Genomic DNA, 23,139 nt, shown 5'->3' with positions numbered 1-23,139 from the left:
CAATTCTTATTTTATGGAACTAGCTATAATCTATGATTGCCCTTATTTATTTGGGGGCTTGAATTTTCTTAGCCTTTTCAAGTGAGAACCCTTTCAAGTGGGTTCCTATCTAGTTTTGGAGAAACTGAAATTATAGGAAAATGATTTTCATGGGAAAAAATACTTAAATCTTTTATGTGAATCAAAACATATTTTGTATCTGTTACCCTGGCGTTACTACAACTGATCCGTGTCAGCTGTAAGTGGCCATGGGAAGGTTTAGAATAGCATCAGTGGAAAGGTTATGGCTTTAAGACTCAGTCATGATTTGGAGCCCACTTTGCCACTTACATTTGTGACTTTTGGGAAGTGATTTAGCCTTTTTGAGTCTCAATTTCATTGTGTTTAAAATGTACATTTAGCATAAGGATTAAATGAGATTATGAATTTAAGGGCCTATATGCATAAGGCATACAATGAATTAAGTTATTACCTATAGCTGCTGGTATGCTAACTGGGAAAATATGAATTTGTAGCTTTAATTTTTTTTTTAAATATTTTATTTATTTGACAGAGAGAAATCACAACTAGGCAGAGAGGCAGGCAGAGAGAGAGGAGGAAGCAGGCTCCCTGCGGAGCAGAGAGCCGGATGTGGGGCTCGATCCTAGAACCCTGAGATCATGACCTGAGCTGAAGGCAGAGGCTTTAACCCACTGAGCCACCCAGGTGTCCCGCTTTAATTTTTTTAATGTAATTTTTTGTGTGTGTTCCAAAATTCATTGTTTATGCACCACACCCATTGCTCCATGCAATATGTGCCCTCCTTAATACCCACCACCAGGTTCACCCAACCCTCCACCCCACTCCCCTCCAAAACCCTCAGTTTGTTTCTCAGAGTCCACAGTCTCTCATGGTTTGTCTTCCCCTCCAATTTCCCCAATTCACTTCTCCTCTCCATCTCCCCATGTCCTCCGTGTTATTCCTTATGCTCCACAAGTAAGTGAAACCAAATGACAATTGACTCTCTCTGCTTGACTTATTTCACTCAGCATCATCTCCTCCAGCCCCGTTCATGATGATACAAAAGTTGGGTATTCATCCTTTCTGAAGGAGGCATAATACTCCATTGTATATATGGACCATATCTTCTTGATCCATTCATCTGTTGAAGAGCATCTTGGTTTCCACAGTTTGGCAGCTGTGGCCATTACTGCTATGAACACTGGGGTCCAGATGGCCCTTCTATAGCTTTAATTTTAAAGTAACAGTAGGACGGGGGCACCTGGGTGCCCAGTGGGTTGAGCCTCTGATTCTGGGTTTCAGCTCAGGTCATGATCTCATGGGGCAAGAGATGAGCCCCTGCTGGGCTCCAGGGTCCAGAGGGAGTCTGCTTGAAGATGCTATCCCTCTGCCCCTCCCCTCACTTCACATACGCACGCGCGCTCTCTCTCTCTCCTTCTCTCTCTCTCTCAAAATCAATCAATCAATCAATCTTTAAAGTAACAGCAGAACAAGTAGTTGGCAGGATTTGATGCCCAAATAAGGAAACTTTAAGTATGATACTGAAACAGCCAGTTCATTATTAATTCTAATCAAGACTTCCAATGCATAAACAAAACTGGTGTGTGTATACTAAAACTAAGAAGTGTAACCAAATCTGTGAGTGAACAGCCAATACAATGGCAGGCACTAGAATGTTAGGTACTGGAAAAATGTTTCCAACCGCTGCAGGTATATTCAGATCAAATGCTATTTCTACGAAAAACTGTGGGAAATGGTGTTAAAAAAAAAAAAAACACAAGAAAAGATAATGAATTTGTATCAATATCTATGAATCAAGAAGTTATGTGAGAATCTGATCTTGTCAAGTTTCAGAGAGAAATATGCTTGAAGATTTGTACTTGACAAATATTCATATTAAAAAATACAATGCAGAAGTTACCACAAAGAAAGAATATTTGTGACATTAGAAGGACTGTCATCCCATCTCTCCCGCTGATGTAATCTTGCTCAGATACAAAGAAACAATTTTGTATAAGGAAGAAAAGCAGAACTGGCCTTTGCAATGCTAATGAAAGACCATAGTGTTAAGGAAATGATCATTATTTTGACTGAACTTTTGCTACTACTTCCTATCATTTTAATGAATATAAAAATATAATCAATCCCAGTATTACAGTAAGATAATGAAAACCTTTCATTTTTGGTCAAAATCTGCTTAAATCTGATGCCTCAAAAAGCTCAATAAATTTAAGTCTTACTGAAATACAAACATTGTTCTAAAAGATCTACCTGGATGTCAGTCATACTGACCTAATCAATGGGCATATTATTTGGTGACAACAGATAGGAAAACTGTATGAATTATGGCATAAGTAAAACAAACATACAAACAAACCAACAAACAGTAATTTCAAAGGCAGTCCCAACATTCATGCTTTAATAGTAATATCAACATGCAACTGTCTTAGGAAGATAGCTGTCAGTCTTGCCGGGAGGACTGAAAGGGAACATTTGCCCAGGAAAGAACGGCTCACAAGAGCAGGTTAGGCACATTTAAAGTTGCTGTGATTTACCCACAAATATTCTAAGATATTCAAGATCTGGTTTAGAAAAAAAAAATTAGGGGGCACAGTTAGAAGATGAACTAAGGTATTTTACAAAGGGTTTATGATGCACTGGGAGAGAGAAGAACTCTTCATTTATTTAAATGAATATTCATTTCTTGAAGATTTTTAAAGCGTTGGACTAAAATGTAGCTAGTTTCTCCAAAATCCAGCTTGGGTTTGAAGTAATGACAAATGAAATCAGGCTGACTCATCTTTCAAAATGCTTCTCCATCTGTCCTTTTGCTTTAGACCTGACTGCCTCTAGCTTGGGCTCATACCTGGATGCCTGCAATCCTGAGATAAACCTGGCAGTCATTAGCACATGGTTTTTGAAGACAACGACATAGATGAACCATTTAAGGCGGAAATATAATGTGAGGAGAGAAGCTGACCCAGAAATGAACCCCAAAGATTGCCAACATTTCTGCTAGAGAAGATGAAGTTAGCAACGAAACCTGTGAAGGAATAGCCAAAAAGGTAGGTAGAAAGCCAGGGAATAATGTGGAAAATGGACTGAAACATCAAAAGACCGAGAATTATCCATAGGATTTGATAGTATAGACCCCTCTGGTTAAATCTGCAAGAATAGTTTTGGTGAAGCGTTGGTTGGAGGCGGATACCAGACTGACGTGTTTGAAAAGTGAAATCCTTTGTGAGAAAATTAAGAATGTGTATGTGCACGGGGGTATCATGGAAATGGAAGTCCAAGCCAGTGCCAGTGGGGTATCAAAGACATAAGAACTTATTTAAATGATGAAAGAAAGAGTACAGAGTGGGGCTTAAGATTTAGTGCAGAAAAGAGACAACACAGAGAATTATCTAAGAGGGCAGGGTCAGTTTAGTTCCTGAGCACACACGAAAGGATTTGCCTTTTGATAGGAGGGATATGGCATCAATTATTAAAAACAGCAGAAAAAAAAAGTATGAAGAGGCAGTTAAATTTGTAGACTTCAGAAAGGTTTTAAAATTGACAATCTTCTTGCTCAATCAATACCTTTTAATGATAAAATCACTTCAAAGTCTTCAGACACTCGAGAGACTCCGGTACGGATTTTTAAAATATTATAGAATGCATCTTTACATATATATATATAAATTTAGCTGGAAAAAGTTTCATATCCCCGAAAGTACTCACTATAACTCTATCCTCCCTATCTCTTTCCAATGTCTCCTAGCATCTGAGTTAGATCTATTCTGCAAGCCTAACCCAAACTCTCCCCTCAATAAAATCACTTTACTTGTGCAGAAGCCTATAATCCGGGGGCGATGATGAGCAGAGAGGGGATGTTGCTCATTTAATCAAAAAATTACATTATTCATTTTAGAGCATGGATAGGTAGGAAGCCAGAAAGACTGGCTTCTTAAAGAGCAGGAGATAAGCTGGGATTTCTCACGATGTTTCAGATGGAGGAAAAGCCTGCTTACACTTAGGCAAGGAGGAGGGTAGATGTGGCTGGACTTGAGAGACGTTCAGAAAGTATATTCCATTTTATTATATTTGTTAAGAATGGACTATAGAGCACATGGGAGAACAAGTGAAGAGGACTCCCCAGTTCTGTTTAAAATCTGCATAGCCAGTATTATCCACTGATATGTACTCTGTGACGTGGAATTAGGGAAGAGAATGCGTTTGGTTTGGCCATGGTGACTTGGGGTTCCTACTGATATATGTCCAGGAAGGATCTGGTAATAGAGGACTAGGGCTGAGGAGAAATCCAGGCTGGGGGTATAGATTGGAGAATTACCATCATCTACCACTGACTTAACTTCCAGGTGTAGAGGTGGATATATTCATTCAAGAAGAGACTGTAAAGTAAATAGTGAGCTGAAGAAAGAAAAATAGCACAGAAAACAACAACAATAACAACAACAAAAACCCTGGAAGGAGAATATGAATCAAGACTCAGAGATGTGGGAGGGGAATGGGGAATGATGTCAGGAAATCAAGAGAACAGACAGTTTCGCAGAGAATATATTAACCAACATTGTCAACTGTTAAATGAATAAGGACTAAATACAGTTAAGAGCTGATTGCCTTGACAAGGGTAATTTGAGTGGAGAGCTGAGCACAGATTTCTAGCTGCCATGGGACGTAATGAAAGGACAGCCATGCTCTGGAAATACATGTCAGTTACCAATCAATTACAATCACTCTGCTCCAAATACACCTTTTAATAACTGCTCTGTGATAAACAACAGAATTCTTTTAAATACATCTCTTTTCAAGTGAGCATGATGCTAAGCTTTCTCGGTAGTGGACACTGAGAAAGGAAGGGGCTCTCCTATCATTTCTTTTTTTTAGGATCCATAGGTGGGCTTAGTAGGTGTGAAGAAAACTAGTGAAGCCTGCCCCCGCTGGTGTCCCTGGGAGACCTTGGGACCTCAGCCTAGTAATAAACCTCTCTACAGCCCCCTCTTCTCAGAACCTGGAGTCCTACCACTGGGAGGGCCTCCATCACCAGCTCCAGAACTGCCACTGTGAGTTACACACACCTGTGCCACCAGTGGCTGGCCACCGGCTCCCTTCCTGCACTCTGAAGAATGGCCGTGTCAGTGTTCCACTGCAAACACGATGACTTGCCACAAACTTAAAACACAAATTACTTGTCTTCAAGTTTGGCAGGTTAGAAGTCCAACATGTCTCACTGGACGGAAATCAAGGGGTCAACAGGGCTGGTTCCTTCTGGAAGCTCTCACTGAGAATCTGTTTCTTTGTCTTTTCTAGCTCCTAGAAGCTGTCCACATTACTTGGCTCATGGTATGGTCCCTATCTCCATCTTCAAAGTCAGCAATGGTGCATCTCTCTGACCATCCATTGGTAGCCACATCTCTCTCTGCATACGGGTGAGAAAGGTTCTTCACTTTTAAAGACCCAAGTGACTGTATAGGGCCCACCCAGACAATCCAGGATAATTTCTCCATTTCGAGGTCCTTAATAGAATGGGAACTTCAAAATTCCTTTTACAATGTGTGATAAGATAGTCATAGGTTTTCAAATTAGGATGTGGACATCTTTGAGGGGCCATTACTCTGCTGACCACAGGGACCTATTGCTACCCCAGAAACTCCAAATCAACTCTGGCCTGGCTACACCAGAACATTTCTCTGTTCTCTCCTGGCTGAAACCTCCCCCAATTAGGTCTGAACCCCTCCCCTCCCCTCTTCCACAGCCCTGGGTACCATTTAGAGTACATCTTATTTCACATCTTACTCTTTTATCACAGTCAGAACTTCTTTATATTAAATCTCCCCTGTTTAGCCCATTGTGTAGTTTCTATCTACTGACTGGACCTGAACTGCTATAGTTTATCTGAATATATTTCCCAAAGTAACCTACAAATGTTGAACTATAATAGGAGGGATGGAAGGAGAATCAAGAGTATTATTTTAGTTTGGTTTGCTTTGGCTTGGGGTAAACAGTTCAGCATTATAGTAAGTTGAAGAAAATAATTAATACAGAGATAGGATGAAGGCACCAGAAAGAGAGAGAGTCTTGAAGATGAGAGAGATTAGAATCTATTCCAGAAACTGAAAACACTGGTTATCAATCACGGGAGACTTTTTTAAAATTCCAATTTCCAGGCCCTATCCTCATTCTTATCTAATTGGTCTTGATTTAATTGCAGATTCTGATTTAATTGCTCTTGGGTAAAGTCTGAGCGTTGGTTCCTCTGATGGCTAGCAGTAGGGAGGCACCAAGGGGGCAGCTATAGGCAACTGTGTAGACATGAAGGCTGAATGTTAATGAGTTCCACTAGATATCTCAATTGTCTCTGAGAAATTGAAGGCGATACCATATATTAACAGTAAGGCAGAAATTGTGAAAGGGGTTTTAGACCCTTGCTGACGCCCACTATGCTACCCACCATGTGTAAAACTCAGTGTTTAATGATACGGGTTCAAGGCATGAAACAGGCCCTCACCTCTCCAGCAACTTGCTCTTTCAGATGAGAGCCTGGACAAAATAAATACGAGAATAATAATACCAAACAGAATGCATTCAGTTCATAAGGAGTCACGAAGACAGTGAAATCAGTGAGTTTAGAAGGGAGACATAACTTTGGCTGCACGACAGGCAAAGCTTTCAAGGTATGGAGCTTAAGATTCGGGCCTCGCAAGGAATATAGAAAGGATGGAGACAAATATTCTTGATACTGAGACGGACATGCACCCCACTTCAGAGTTGCTGAGCAGATGAGTGTAGCTAGAGTAGAAGGTTTTAAGCGGATCATGAGAAAATCTGAATATATTGGTTAGGTCAGATTTAGTTTGTACATAAGAGCTAGATACAATATGTTAAGGGAGACTGTAGATAGCACACGAAGGAATTTTGGCTTTATTTTGTGGGTGATGAAAAGCCACCTAAAGTGTTTCTTCTGCATTCTGCTGTCTTCTGCAACATTCTAGCAAGTACTGACGACGTGTTGAAAATCGCTCAGGCAGCCTCACGGTGGGGTCCCAGTGACCCGAAGCATGGTTTTGAGTACATAATTAAGCAAAACATGTTGCTGAATACAAAATGTATACTTCAGAAAACCATAGGTCAAAACACAATGTAAACACTTAAGTATAGTTAAAGGTTATAGGAACATAGAGAATTTTGAAATATCACATAATTTTTTCCCTTCTTATGTAGTGTTTGTTTTCTTCCTTCAATTATTCTATATACAATAGATCCAGGAAGTTTGCTACCCTTCAAGAAGGAAAACAGACACAGCCAAAGCAGTGAAGTCTGCCTAGCCTTCACCAGGCTTTTAGAAATCCAGCATGATTTTTTATACCCAGTCTTTTAGGACAGAATTGATACCCATATTAAGAACAAAGTTTAGGGGCACCTGGGTGGCTCAGTGGGTTAAGCCTCTGCCTTCAGCTCAGGTCATGGTCTCAGGGTCTTGGGATCGAGCCCCGCATCAGGCTCTCTGCTCAGCAGGGAGCCTGCTTCCCCCTCTCTCTCTGCCTGCCTCTCTGCCTACTTGTGATCTCTCTCTCTCTATCAAATAAATAAATAAAATCCTAAAAAAAAAAAAAAAAGAGAGAACAAAGTTTAGAGGATTGCCCAAAGAATCCATGCTGAAATGGGAGTGGGGGTGGGGGGACAAGATCTTATTTCTATTATTTAAGAAGTTCTAACTCACAGGAAAAGAAACACCTCTCTGGGACTGTGAATGGAGAGAAGTAAAAATGGAGTAGAGAAGAGGGACAAGAAGGTTTGAGACAATAGAGTCGTGATTAACATGAAGGATAGAAATCCTAGTTGGGATGGAATAAAAAACATCTAGGTAAGTTTGGATGACTCTCCCCATACCTGGCCCAGGAAGAGGGTAAGTTCTACATTTGAGGCATCACATGTGACATGTTACCCAAACGCAAGAGGACAAAGGCTAATTAAGTTTTGGGTAGGTGAGCCTGGGAGCAGCCTTACCTCTCCCATTTTGTGTAAGAGCAGTGAGTGACCTAAACATCAGGACGAGTTTGCCCCTGAGGTACACATATATTTCCAAGGGCCATAGAATTGGAAGGTTTAATATAAGTAAGACTTCCAGATGTTTGACTTCCAAATGCACTCCTTCCAAAATTTTACTGTCATGAGAACTCACCAAAAACTCATCCCTTCTCTTTTTACAATAGTTCTTCCATTTTACAAAACGAGAACATATTCTCTGGCATATTGCCGTAGTTGTAAGAACCTATGTGACACAAAACAAAAAAGACATTCTGAAAGACTGGTAATTCCTGTTGAGAAATAAATGCCTCTAATAACTGAGTTAAAAAGATTCCTTTTTTTTTTTTAAGTCAGATGGTTACTCTGTCTTTACATTAAAAAATTCAGGTAGAATCTACAGAGCTGTCAACCATTAAATCACTAAATCATGAGCTCCCTTTGTAAAACCTGGCATGTATCCAGGAAAGACACAAAACAACTGAATGGCATTGTGTCATAAATCCACTGCCAATTCCCATAAACTTATGTATCTGAGCGAGATTTCTGAACACTTACATTTGTAAATATTTTTGAAAAGAATAGAATAGACTTTGAGTCTTATTTCACTCAGTATTCATCCATAAATTCTTGAAATAATTGGAAGAATCTTTGTTTCTCTCAATACAGAATGGATTTTAAATAATAGAATTTTACCTTTTTATGTAATAAGTATGCATTAAATTCTGTAATATATTTACATTTATTAGATTAATTAGGTACCAATAATAATGGAATTGATAAACATGAAGAAACATACTTTTTGAAATTTAGAGTTTGTGGTCATAGACACACAAACAAACCCCCCCCCCCAACAATTTTAATCTTATTTTGTAGAAAAGTATGGTATACTGAATCAGATTTTACAACACTAATGCCGCATAAAGGCATCACAAAACCTCAGTATCAAACAGCAATAAGCATGCATTTGTCCATTCTTCTGGAACAGCTGGAAGTTGGCTTGGTGACTCTACTTATTTTGGCTGGTCTTGTCCACACATCTGTATTATTTGACTGTTGACTGATCTAGGTGATACTCAGCTCTGCTTCAGGTGTCTTTCACTCTCCAGGAAACTAACCCTGGCATAAACCTAAGAGAGAAGGCAAGTCCCATCTCTCAAGAGCTTCACAAGCCTCTAAATCACATTTGCCAGCATCACACTGACCAAAGCAAGACATACAATCAATCCCTGGGTCAAAATGGGAAGGTAGTACAAGGTAACATGACAAAGGATGGGTGAAGCATTAGGACCATTTCTTCAATCTTCTAGAGGATGATAATTAAAAGACTTTCAAGTATTAAAATAAATAAGAAAAAATTCTGAAGGGGAAGTGAAAAGCAAACATGAACCGTAGAGGTGAAGGACCAAGGTAGAATTTGTGACTTTCAAAGAAGAGTCTGCTCAGTGCTTTTAATATGGATGATGGTGAGTATTCAATCATTATGAATTCAATTACACTGGATATATTTTTAAAAGTGATTCAGTGGTTCTATTTTAAAATGTCAATATTTATAACATACTAAACTTACATTCTTTGCAACTATTTAAATTGATGATGGAACTAAACTAAAAATGTGTGAGCAGTAAATAGATTTTCAACAATATTTTAGGGGCGTGCAAGCAAAATAAATTAAATTCCACTGATACTAAGTTTCCAGAACCCAAGGAGAGTGTGGAATTTCTCAAAGATCGTGAAGTGGAAGAGGCCTGAGTCATATCAAAGCTCATGTTTGGGAATCTCATAAAAAGAGGGAACAATACTAGCAGGACACATAGGAGGCTTGTGGCAGAGTGTAGCCTAATCTATTTTGGTAAAGACTCAGGCATCCTGTGGGGACCCTATATTATGTCAAACTATTCTAGGCCTTATGGCAAAGCTAGAAATCCAATGCCAGAAATTCTTGAATTAGGTATGGGTATACAAGTCCTAGGGTAATAACAGGATTGAGATAGGAGGGAGGACATGGCCTCATAGACTGATAGTCAGGAAAGATACAACAGAAGGAAGTCTCATCACAGAACCATATCCTCTTTAAGATTAAGATTCACAACTTGTTTCAGTTGCCAAATCACATACCAAAGTTCAGGCCAGTTCACTCCAATAAAAACGGGTCGGGAAAGGCATTGAGCAAGCAAGGCCAGATCACATCACAGTGGCTACAATAAGGATTGAGGCTGATGGCTAGAAACCAGAAGGCATGGCATCTTGACCAGAGGACAGAGTAAAGACCAGGTACACAGCCATCCCTCCCTATACCAGGGGTTATATTAAATTCTCCGCCCCCACACAATGTCTTGGGAAGGAGAAGGGGTGAAGGAGATTCCTTAAGAAGTGGGTTATCTTTGGATACATGACCCACAAAAGACTATTAAAAGAGAAGTGACTGAGATGTTTTAATTTAAAAAGATTAAATGGTTTCTGACAACCATATGAATGTGTGCTTGAGAGCAAGATGTTGTCAGTTACAGGAAAACTCATGCTCTGTATCTAAGTTGTAGTGTCCTACATTGACTTGGCCACAAACAACACTAATATTTATGAATACAGAAACCTATGTGCATTATAAAATGCCAAGCAAAATTTAAATAGTCTCTTTTAAGTAACAATTTAGATATTTTAAGGTTAATTTTATAGCACTTTCTTCTGTATCTTTAAAAATATCTGAATCTTTGATACAAACAAAAGAATATGTGTGTTAACTCAAGAAAATACTATCAATATAAGGTAACTTAGAAAAAATACGTAGTTTTGGGGGTAAAACTCATCCAAGGACAATAGAAATTTCTTACCAAGTTATTATCATTTATAATATCTGGATTGTAAAATTCTTCCATCTACTCACTTTATGAACGTGTAGTGTCTAGTTTTGATGGAAAAACCAAATTATGCCAGTATAGAGATTTAATCCTGCCTGAAGCAAGCAAATTAACTAAGTGATTTCTCAATTTTCCTTCCAAGTCCTCGGATTTAATGAGGTTGTGTAAGAGATGACTGAACACAAAAAGTGTGGACATACGGTCAGCGTTGAGGGTTTTCCCTCGGAGGTGTGAGGGAGTCAGGGAGATGTGACCTTTTGCTGAAGGACTGAGACTCATTACATGATGCACGTAAGATTTTTACCAAAACCCATTAAAGCAATTGCTTAGACCTCTTTGTTGTGAGGTCAGAAAAACAGGCCAGGGAATGGTCTGGAGTGTTCTCTAGGACTGGCTTCCAGAAGAGACCCAGGAATGGAGATGCTGGGGAAACGCCCAACTGGTGTGTGTCAGTCACAGTCTAGTCCAGAGACAGAAATCAGAACAGCTTTTTTAACCAAGAGAATTTAATATGGAAACTAAGTCCTCATAAAGTAACTATGTTAACTGAAAGGCAAAACAAAACCCAAAACACTGAGACAAGGAAGGAGGGGCGACCTGCAGGAAGTAGTGACCCCACCCGCGCGGGAAGGTATCTGGGAGATGGGTTTCAGGGAGCTGAAAATCAGACCTTTCTGGAAGGGACGCCAGTTGGCTGGTGCTGTTTTTGCAAGTGGTACATAAATTCTAAAATGGAGCTAACTGCTGCTTCCCCAAGGAACTGCGGCTGTTGGGGTGAAGAAGTAACACTAAGGGAACCGGCGGGGGGGGGGGTGTTGTTTAAGGATACAAACGAGCAACTAGTTGATGAATGACGCCTAGAGACTGAATGTACAGCATAGTGATTACAGACAATACTGTACTGTCAACCCCAAAGTTGCTAGGAGACTAGGTCTTAATCATTCCCACCACAAAAAAGAAACGATGCTTACGTGAAGTGATGGGGTTTTAGCTCACACGACCGCAGTAATCATACCGCAACACATACACGTATCAAATCAACACGTTATACACCTTCATGTTGAATGTCAGTCACATCTCAATAAAAATACATTAAAAAGAAGCGTGAAATGAAGAGGAACAAGTCTCTCCTTTCTCCTCCAGCTTTTCACTCTGCATCTGGCACCCCCATCGGCAGTCCTGCAAGGAGCTAAGCGCGGGCAGAAATGTGCCCCGCACAGTCCCGGCTCAGGCACGAAGAAGCAGAGCATGGAAGGGTGAGTTTGAAGCTAAAAACCAATAGCTTCACAACTGGGACAGATTTAAAAAAATAAGGACCACAGTTTGTCAAATCTACAGAAAGCAAAAACCATGAAAACGTGCATCTAAAAGACAAATACAAAAAATATCAGAAAATGACCGAAATGGTAAATCCCAAACATTTATATGAAACTATCTTTGTAAAGAACACAGAATCCTGGCTTACAAAAAATTACAAGCTGCTGCTGAGCAAACATAGTACATTTACATTTAATCATAAAAGGATGGCTGATGTTGAGGGGTGAAAATTCAGACCGTTGGTTCAAAATGTATTTGGGGCTGAGACTCCCTCTTTTCAAGGCAGGAGAAGTGACGCTGACACCCCACGGCCTTGGTTCTCTGACACTGTCCAGCTCAGGAGACATTTTTGGGGGCACAAAACAGCAGTACACAGAATCATTCTGATCATCCAGATAGGACCTAATGAGCAAAGCACTGTCACTAAGCCTTTCAGAAGCCGACAAACCAGCCCAAAAACTTAACCCAAGGGTTACGTCTGACTCCCTCAGAGCTGTGCTGTGAACACGTCGATGGCGGCTCTCTTTAGAAATAACTTGGTACCGTCTGGAAAACACAAGAGGGCATGGACACTGGGATTTGTATTGTGGGAGGTTTTCTTTTCCCTTTTCTCTGTTGTTCACAGCACAAACCACATGCCAAACAAAGTTATAATCCAATGATGATTCAAACAATGAATAAGAAACTACGCTCTTACAAAGAGACGACAACATTCTTTTCAGACTTAGGAACACACTGCAAGTTAAGAGTTAAGTATCTTTCCAAAAATCACGGACCGAAAAGTATGACAGAATTATAGGGCCGTGACCCACTGACTCTTAATTCCTAATTTTCACTGCATAATGTCACCTCCCCGATATCAGGATAAACAATTTTAGGGATACCATAACACGTGCTGGATATAAATTAGAATTATTCCATAAGATAAGGCAAAGTCTAAGCTGGTTGCTGCCATGACAAGAGCCATTTTCATTTGCAATTTACCCCATATTGATTGGCCAAAGAAGACCTGTTAAGTAGTAGAACCCATCAGCTATTGTGGCCCCCAGAACCACATGCTTCACTCTGGCTGAATTAATAAACATTGACTTATAGAAGGTATGTGATCAAATGCCATTTTCGGACTACACAGGGAGTAGGAGAACTTTTAATTCATTTAACAAAACTTATCACTAGGTTCTAAAGCACCAGCTACATCGGAAGTGCTGAATTAATAAGATGAAAAGGACATAGTCCCTATCGCCAAAGAATTCACATTCTCATTGAATTCACAGCAGATAAAAAAGATCTGTAAAGGATCAGCTGTTACATCAAGATGGACACAAAATGCCATGAAATGTAGATGGAGAACACGAGAAATCTGGGTCATCCATACACAGGGATACACATCTCATTTTCTCCAGTTGTAATACATAGCCATATCAATGTTTACTCCCATAATTAGACACCACAGAACAACTCTCCAAATTATTAGGAACATTTTTCTTTAGCTTGAAAACAGCTAAGAGAACTTACAAGCAACAGACTTCCAAAATTAACTCAGGTTCACATGCAAATCTGGAAATTAGTTTGGGTGAACCACTTCCAACGGCACTGCCCTCCACTCACAAGGCCTTTTCCAAGTGCTTAGTGGCAAAAAATATACTGCAAACAAGTCAGCATTTTGTGTGTATGAGAGAGAGAAGAATCAATGAAGGCTTCTAAGGCTCTGAAAAAAATGCAGCAACATGACAGGTTACATGAGAAAAGAGGCTCAGCCAAAAAATAAAAAAATAAAAATAATGGAGAAAATGGGAACAAGCGACCTATCTGAAAACCCCTTTTATCTTATGTAGTCTTATTTTTCCTCCGTATGCCAGAGACCTAGGAAGCATCTGCAAAACGGATGGTGAGAAAAAAATTTTGAATCCATATAATAATCGTAGAAATTAAAAATCATTTGTTAGCCAAATCTCTAAGCCCCATGAAATATATTGTGAGTATATAATAAAAATTATGACAGTGTTCATTGCTTCTAGGTCTCTCTTCTCTCTCTCTTCCTCTCTCTCATAGTTCACTTAAAGTGAAGCATTTTTCACTCAAAGTACACAGCAGCCTGAAGGCAGAAAATTCTTCAGTTTGAAATGCCAGGATAACATAAGGACTGAGCCTTGGCCCATTTTATGCCAGCGTATCAGACCTCAGCCTCTGTTTTCCAAAAATCAGGAACAGGAGGACTATTTCTAGCAGATTCCATCTGAGCCAGAAGGACACTAACAGATTCTAAACAAGAGAGACAATCCAGCAAAAATTTAAGATCCGCTGATGAGTCAATCCACACAAATCCTCTATCACATAAAATCTCCTTGTCTGCCCCCAGCAAGAGCCTTGAAACTGCTGCTACTTTAGGGATATTCACAAACACATCAGTTTGAAGCCTTGACAATTGCCTTCTTGATGTCTGCTTTCAATAAGCTCTTAAATAATTTGTTTATCACTTGGGCCATTTGGTGATAAATGGAGTTTATTCAGTGTGTCCTCTAATTAATTAGCTGGCTTTCTGTGCTATTAATGGAGGCACACGTATATCCATTAGCCCTTTGGGAGTTCTCTTGCACACAGCCCTTGAAAAAGGAACATTTCACAGCCTATAAAGTGCTGACTCTTGGTAATTCTGTTTGGGCCGCAACAGGAAGTGGAAGATTTTCCCAGAGGATCAGGTTTTCCTTTAGCCCAAAAGGGAAAATAAACATCCGTAGGACTGTGCTTCTTTTGAAGTGGCCACAGTTTCACTGCAGTTTCCATCCAACGCAACATGCATTTTGTCAGGCTGAGGTTCAGCCGTTAGGTTGCTAATTAAGTTAACAAGTGCTGTGTGCTGCTTAATTTGGCAACAAGCTAGCCTACAGGCTGCTCAATAAGAAAAGCAGCATTTCTGTAATGAATCTGTTTTTTAGCCTGGAATTAAGCTAAAAACTATAATGATCCCTATGAAGGGACATCTGATGCATGTGTTCAAAATGCAGAAAAGAAGAATATGCTGTTTTGCATGTTGGACACTCACACCTTTTATTTACACATTTACTGCACAATGCAGCTGAAAGAGGAGTGATTGCATGTGTACATTTTTAATTCATCATAATTCATATAAAATGTGTTTCTCTGCCCAACTTCCTTCTTACAGCTGTCATTTTGCCCAACTGCAAATTGACTTTTAGTAATGAATTCCATTGCAGCGTGCTAATTGTGGGTGTGAATTATTCTCTTACTATCCTCAGTTGAAGTGCCTTTCCTTCAATTGTAGGGGTTAAAAAAGAAATTCTTTGGTTCATTTATTCCATAGGAATTTACTGAGCATCTACTGTGTGCCAGATATTGTACTAAGCTCCAGGACTCAGAGGAAAAAATATGCCTAGAGTGGGATCTTTACAGAGCTTCCAAAAGAATAACCATGTATTTATTCCATCTAAGAAAATATAGTTTGGGAAGGAATATTCCTGGACTAAGATCTTGGAGACGAGCACTCAGATGCATGCTCTATAAATATACCTAAATTCAGTCACCAACCAAGGAAAGAAAACGAAATGAGCAAATTGTCTAATCTCTCTGGGCCTCATTAGTTCATTTATAAAATGGAAGGGAATGGCTTACTTGTTAAAGTCCTTTTCGGCAGATTTCTTGAATAATCGAAATTCTCTCATGACCTATACTCAACCAAATGCTATTTCATCAACCTAGAGTTCCTTTCTTCTTCCCTCTTCTATTTTTGCATATTAAAAGACTACTCAATGAGATCTGTAGTCTACTTAATTGTAGTGTATCAGTGTCAATTTCCCAGTTTTGATGAATGTGCTAGTTCTATAACATGGTACCATTAAGAGAAGCTGAGCGAGGAGGACCCTGGATCTCTCCATGCTATTTTTGCAACTTCTTAGAGGAGTCTGTAATTATTTAAAATAAAAAAGTTTTCAAAAAACACTCCTGAATTCACAGCCTATCTCAAAAACAAAATTAAAACTGAAATCAATCTCTTCTTCCTTTATCTCTACTATAACATTTCGACTGCCTTATAGTTAGTTACAAGTCCACCTGCCTCCCTTGATTTTTAATTCTGGAAGATAGAACTGCATCATATTTATCTTTGCATCCTACACAGACCTTATAAAAAATAGTTGCTTTTCTAACCCAGGTTCATTTAATTAAATTCAACAAACTATGTTCAAAACACCGGTTAAAACATTTCCTTACATCTCTTATCTCATCAGGGAAGCTCTGTCTTACATCCTGCCTCCTCTTAGTGGCATTCGACAGGATCTGTATGCAGAACACATGCACGCATACCATTCACAGACTCATTTCTTCAAGGTGCCTAGGAGTAAGATGTGACTGGGAGTAACACCGACCTGGATCCCAAGGACCAAGAGAATTAATTAACCAGTGATGGCAGAATATAGTACATAAATAATGGAGAATCATAGAAATAAGGATGATGTTATATAAACTTTCAGGTCCTGCAATATCCTGTTCTGGGTTTGGTTTTCAAATGGAAGACAATTAAAATAAAGTACACCTCTATTTGGTTCGGAAGATGCTTTCACTAAAGGTTTTTGAGATCTTGAGACTCCAGCATGGAAACCTACATCCATAATGGGGATACCTGGGGATTAACACAAGACGGGGCTCCGAAAGGTCATTTCAACCCACTTATGACTTATATTCGTAACCATTAGCAGCTGGGATCAGCCATCTGTAGCTGCTAAGATAAAAGACAGATATGCCTATATATTTTACAACTTGTTAAACAGAGATCATTGCAAATTATTAAAATGTGATTTCAGTAAAATTAAAATTGAATTAAATTAAATTAAAAACTTAAGTCAATGACAACCACTCTTTGAGAACATAGGTAAGCTATTGAAAGAAAAAATAATAATTGTATCAGGATAGAACGCTGCAAAAGCTAATAAAATTTTTAAATTACTTTTAATGTAGTTATTTGTGCTTGATTTTGCCTCTGGGAATAACTGACGGTTGTCCTGAAATATTCAATCATGTGTAAATAGACAAAATGTAATTTATAATGATCATTTTCCCTAAAACATGTTGGGTATAAATATAAATTCCACTTCAGCAAAAATTTACAATAAAAATATAAAGAATATTTTTATATGGTTCTACTTTACCTGAATACCAGTTAAATTATAAAATTTGTTTTATAGTTTTAAAAACTTACATGATATATACAATTTTTATAATTAATGTAACATAAATTATATTTGAAAACATAATTTATATATATAATTTTTATAATTAAAAAGCATTTTATATTAGCAGCCTTTCCTTTATTTGCCTTTGATCAAAACACAGACTACTGAAATTTAGACATATATATCAAAGTTGCCCATCTGATAAGTTGGACCAATGTGACAAATGTGGCCAAAACAATGAATATAATTAAGACCACTGATATCTTTACTAATTGAGCTATTTTGGTGACCTCAATAAAATGAGGTACCATGCTGGATATATTGGATTATATATTATATCCAATTATATCATATATATAACATAATATATATGATACATTGGATATATGTGGATTCGGTTTTATAAATTAAAATCAATATGAGTCAAATCAGAAAGCTAAAGAACACAAATAGGATGGCCATTTTTATGTCCATATTAATAGGCAACAGGAGACAATGCATGATCTCCACCACCACAAGCACCTGTTTATATAAGAGTCATTAGTTGTCTGGAAAGCTGTCTTAAAAGTCACAAGCTATGTGACTGCTGTGGTAAGCAGGCTAATAGTGCTCTCAAGATGCCATACCCTAATCCCCAGAACCTGGGAATATATTATGTTATATGGCAAGGAAGAATTAGAGTTGCAGATAGAAGTGAGGTTGTTAATGAATGAGCTAATGGGAAAATAGAGAGATTATCCAAGATTATCTGGGTGGGTCAGACAAAATCACTAGGGTCATTAAAGGTGGAAGAAGTAAGCAAAAAAGTTAGCATCAGAGTGAAGTGATGGCAGAAAGACTCAAGCGGTCAAGGCTGGCTTTGAAGATGGAAAAGGCCATGAGCCAAGGAATGCACAAGCTGGAAATGCTGGAATGCTCTGCAAGCTGAGAAAGGTAAGAAAATAGATGTCCTTAGAACCTCTAGGAGGCACACAGCTATGCTGATACCTTGATTTTAACCCAGTGAGAGCTATTTTAGACTGCTGACCTCCAAAATGATAAGATAATAAATATGTGTTGTTTTAAGTCATTAAGTCTGTGGCAATTTGTTACAGCAACAATAAACGCTAATACAACTACACATCCAATTCCTGGTTCTGCATATAAGGAGACTCAAAGCTGCCACAACATCCTAACCAGCAGCAAAAATCTGGGCAAACTGAAATATCAACAATGTTTCCAGGATATGGGAGAGAGGTAAGGGCACAGAGCAAACCACTAACCCAGTGACTGAAGAGACCTATAGCAAATATAGAGAATACTAATTGACTGAAGTAGAGACTACATACAGACCATTGCCTGCCTCAGGAACCAGTAATGGGGAAGGAAAACCTGAACCATAACTGACACATTGCTGGAGGCTCAGCATGGACAAGTCTGAGAGTTAGAAACCCTAGGGAGACCTAGACATCAGGAGGCCCCACAACTATGTGAGAGTTACTGCTAGGAGCCTGACCAGGTTCCTACAGCAGGTGTCTGATAAAAATGCCCTAGTGCTTTCAACAGGGGTGTTGGGGAAGAGGAACCATTTTGAAATATGACAGAGCACTCTGTTCTTAACAAGACCTGCTTTCAGTGGAAACTAGTTAAGCAGAGCCTAATCTGCTGGGATATCGTCAGAACATACCAAAAGGCCAAAAAGACAATTTTAGAAGACGGAACAAGCATCAAAAACAGATATGGTAAGGATTATAGAATTATCAAACCAGGACTTTAAAATGTTATGACTAATATGCTAAGGGCTCTAATGGATAAAGTAGACAGCAATGTAAGAACAGATGGGTAATGTAAGCAGAAAGATGGAAATCCTAAGAAGGAACCAAAAAAGAAATGCTAGAGACCAAAAACACCATAACATAGATAAAGAATGCCTTTGATGGGATTACTAGTAGAATGGACACAGTCTGTACTTAAGGATACTGCAACAAAAACCTCCAAGCCATAAAGCAAAGAGAACAAAGACTGAAAGAAAAAAATGACACCACCACCATATCAGAGTATCTAAGGACTGCACGACAGCTACAAAAGATATAACATATGCATAGTGGGAATACTGGAAGGAGAATAAAGAGAAAAAAGAAAAGAAGAAATACAGTCTAAACAATAATGACTGAGAATTACCTCAAATTAATGTCACACATGAAAACAGATTCAGGAAGCTCAGAGGACACCTAGTAGGATTGCTGCCCTAAAAACTACACCTAGGCATATCACTTTGAAATTAAGGAGAAGGGGCACCTGGGTGGCTCAGTGGGTTAAGCCTCTGCCTTCGGCTCAGGTCATGATCTCAGGGTCCTGGGATCGAGTCCCACATTGGGCTCTCTGCTCAGTGGGGAGCCTGCTTCCTCCTGTCTCTCTCTCTCTCTGCCTGCCTCTCTGCCTACTTGTGATCTCTCTCTCTGTCAAATAAATAAATAAATAAATTCTTTAAAAAAAATAAAAAAGAAAGAAATTAAGAAAATCTTGAAAGACACCAGGAGAGGGGGTGGAAGGACACGTTACCTCCAGAGTAAGAAAAATAAGAATTACGTGCAACTTCTCCTAAGAAACCTTGAGAGTAGAGTAGGGAGTGCCTAGGTGGCTCAGTCAGTTAAGAGTCTGACTCATGATTTCAGCTCAGGTCATGATCTCTGGGTCTGGAATCGAGCCCTGTGTTGGGTTCTGTGCTGGTCATGGAGCCTGCTTAAGGCTCTTATCCTATTTCTCTTTCTCCTTCTGCCTGTTCCCCCTAAAAAAAAGAGGTGGGGAGTAAAATACATACAGTGCAGGCATGCTTCATTTTATTGTGTTTCATAGATGCTATGTTTTTTACAAATTGAAGGTTTGTGGGCACCCTGCATACAGCAAATCTATTGGTGCTATTTTTCCAACAGCATTTGTTCATTTCATGTCTCTGTATCACATTTTGGTAGTTCTTGTGGTATTTCAAACCTTTTCATTATTATTTTATTTGTTACGGTGATCTGTGATCTGTAATCTTTGATGTTACTACTGTAATTGTTTCGGGGTGCCACCCACTGCGGCCCTACAAGACAGCAAACTTAATTGATAAATGTTATGTGTGTTTTGACTGCTCTACTAGCTGGCCATTCCCCCATCTCTCTTCCTCTCCATTGCCTCCCTATTTGCCGAGACACGAGACTATTAAAATTACGTCAATTAATAACTCTGCAATGGCCTCTAAGTGTTCAAGTGAAAGGAAGAACCACACATTTCTCACTTTAAAAGCTAGAGATAATTAAGCTTAGTGAGGAAGGCATGTCAAAAGCTGACATAGGCTGAAAGCTAGGCCTCTTACACCAAACTGTGAGCCAAAAAAGGGATAAGTTTGAAGGAAATGAAAGTGCTACTCCAGTGAACATGTGAATGATAAGAAAGCAGCCTTATTGCTGATATGGAGAAAGTTTTAGTGGTCTGGATAGAAGATCAAACCAGCCACAACATCCCCTTAAGCCAACACCTAATCCAGAGCAAAGCCTTAACTCTCTTCTGTTCTCTGAAGGCTGACCAGTGAGAAAGCTGCAGAAGAAAAGTCTGAAGTTAGCAGAGGTTGGTTCATAAGGTTTAAGGAAAAAGGGCATCCTATGACCCCACAAAAGCTTAATCAGTGGACCCTCTCTAGGGGCTAAGATGGATCTCATACTCAGTTTTACAGATTCTTTTTTTTTTTTTTTTTTACACCATACATCTATCCGGCTTCATGGTCTGAGGATGACCTCTTCCGATAAACTATCAGTCTCCAAACTGTAACAAATCCTGGAGTTTATATACTTTATTTCACCTTTGCAACACTGAGCTATTATTTTATCTTTTACCATTCATTAATGAAGCATCCATAACTTTTAAAGAATAAAGTCTATAGAGAGATTACATTTGCTGTCCTATTATTGCCATAGATTAATATTCCTACTGTTTCATTATTTCTGCTAGAGTTGAGAGATTATAGGAAACTATATGATGACATAGGAGAGTTTCCAAGTGGCTGGTTTCAGCTCATCATTAGTATACTTTTTTTCCTCCTTTTCACCGATATCCTGATCTACTGGATTCACAGAGGCCTTCATCATAGACTTGTGTAGAAGCACATATATAAACCTCATCATCTCTGGAAGTTTCATACTCCATTTGTAAATCATGCTTTTCATTCTTTGGAGAGCTTCCTTCAGAATCTACGCTGCCATATATACCCTTTTATCTTTCCATTACACAATGTAGTTTATTTAAGTTTGTACATCTTGATCAACATCTGGACAATTACCATTCATGATGGCGATTTCCATGTTCCCCAAATCTGAAGGCCATTTATTAATGGCTCAGCCCATCATACAGACCACCAAATCATTCTTTGACTACAACTATGGATAGTATTTCACCTTGTGGGAGAGAATTAGAGGCTTGTTTAAAAATGCTTCCTCCTTTGGGATACCTGGATGGCTCAGTCACTTGAGCATCTGACTCTTGGTTTTCGGCTCAGGTCCTGATCTCAGGATCCTGAGACTGAGCCCCATTCTGGGCTCCACACTCAGCAGGGAGTTGGCTTCTCTCCCTCTGTGTCTGCCCTCTGCTTATGCTCTCTCTCTCTCTTTCTGAAATAAATAAGTCTTTAAAAAAAAAATCCTTCCTCCTTTCAAGGGAAGGGACCACTTAGTTATATGAAGATGACAAAAGAAAAGTGCAAAAGCCATTCAGAAAATGGTTGTAAAAATGAAAAATTATTCAATGGAGAGTTTATGAAGACTGAGTAGATTGTTGCCCTTTTATTAAATATTTTGAAATATTTGTAATAAGGAAAAATAATCTACATACACACAACCAAGCGACATAGCCAGTAAATAGTATTTGAAAGTCTGCATTGTGAGTACTATTGAGGAATGATTGTGATGGTAGATGAAGGAAAGATGCTATGAACACCAAAATTTTAACCTTGTGCTTACAATACTAGGTGTTGGTCTAAAGGACAAGTCATGTCTTTCTAGAGAGCTGTAATTTGTATGGCCTCAACAACAGTTTTTATGAAGATAGAGAATAAATTACTGAGGAGACTAGGTTATGATCTTTTGCTTTAAGCCACCCCTGAGGTTTAAGGAAAGGAACCATCTCCATAACAGAGAAGTGTAAAGTAAAGCAAGTGCTAATGTAGAAGTTTCAGCAAGTTCTCCAGATCTACTAAGATAATTAACGAGGATGGCTACACTAAACAACAGATTTTCAATGTAGATAAAATAGCCTTCCATTGGAAGAAGATGCCATTTGGGAGTTTCAGAGTGAGAGAGAAGTCAGTGCTGGATTCAAAGCTTTAAAGGACAGGCTGACTCTCTTGTTGGGGGTTGATGCAGTCGGTAACTTCCAGCTGAATGCCCATTCACCCTTTCGAAAATCCTAGGGTCCTTAAGAATTACACTAGACCTATTCTGCCTGCACTTTGCAAATGGAACAACAAAGCCTAGATTTACAACATGGTTTGTATGTTCAGCCCACTGTCGAGAACTACCACTCAAGGAAAAAAAAAATTCCTCTCAAAATATTAATGCTCACTGACGATGCACCTGGTTAGCCAAGAGTTCTGATGGAGATGTATGAAATTAACACTGTTTTTGTGCCCGCTAATACAACATCCATTCTGTAGTGAATAGATCAAGAAATAATTTTGACTTTCAAGTCTTATTACTTAAGAAATAGATTTCATAGGGCTATAGATGCCATAGATAGTG

General features: G+C 38.9%; 1 pseudogene across 1 annotated transcript; it reads left to right on the top strand.

Moving 5' to 3' along the window:
* Positions 1–12,715: 12,715 nt before the first annotated feature.
* Positions 12,716–21,883, top strand: LOC308354236 (lathosterol oxidase-like; annotated as a pseudogene). Its single transcript has 4 exons — positions 12,716–12,742; positions 12,829–12,985; positions 18,484–18,625; positions 21,084–21,883. The product of its transcript is annotated as a lathosterol oxidase-like (transcript).
* The last annotated feature ends 1,256 nt before the right edge of the window (positions 21,884–23,139 follow it).

The sequence above is a fragment of the Martes martes genome, assembly GCF_963455335.1.
Source record: "Martes martes genome assembly, chromosome: 13".
NCBI lineage: Eukaryota > Metazoa > Chordata > Mammalia > Carnivora > Mustelidae > Martes > Martes martes.
This window is presented reverse-complemented; position numbering and strand designations above follow the sequence as displayed.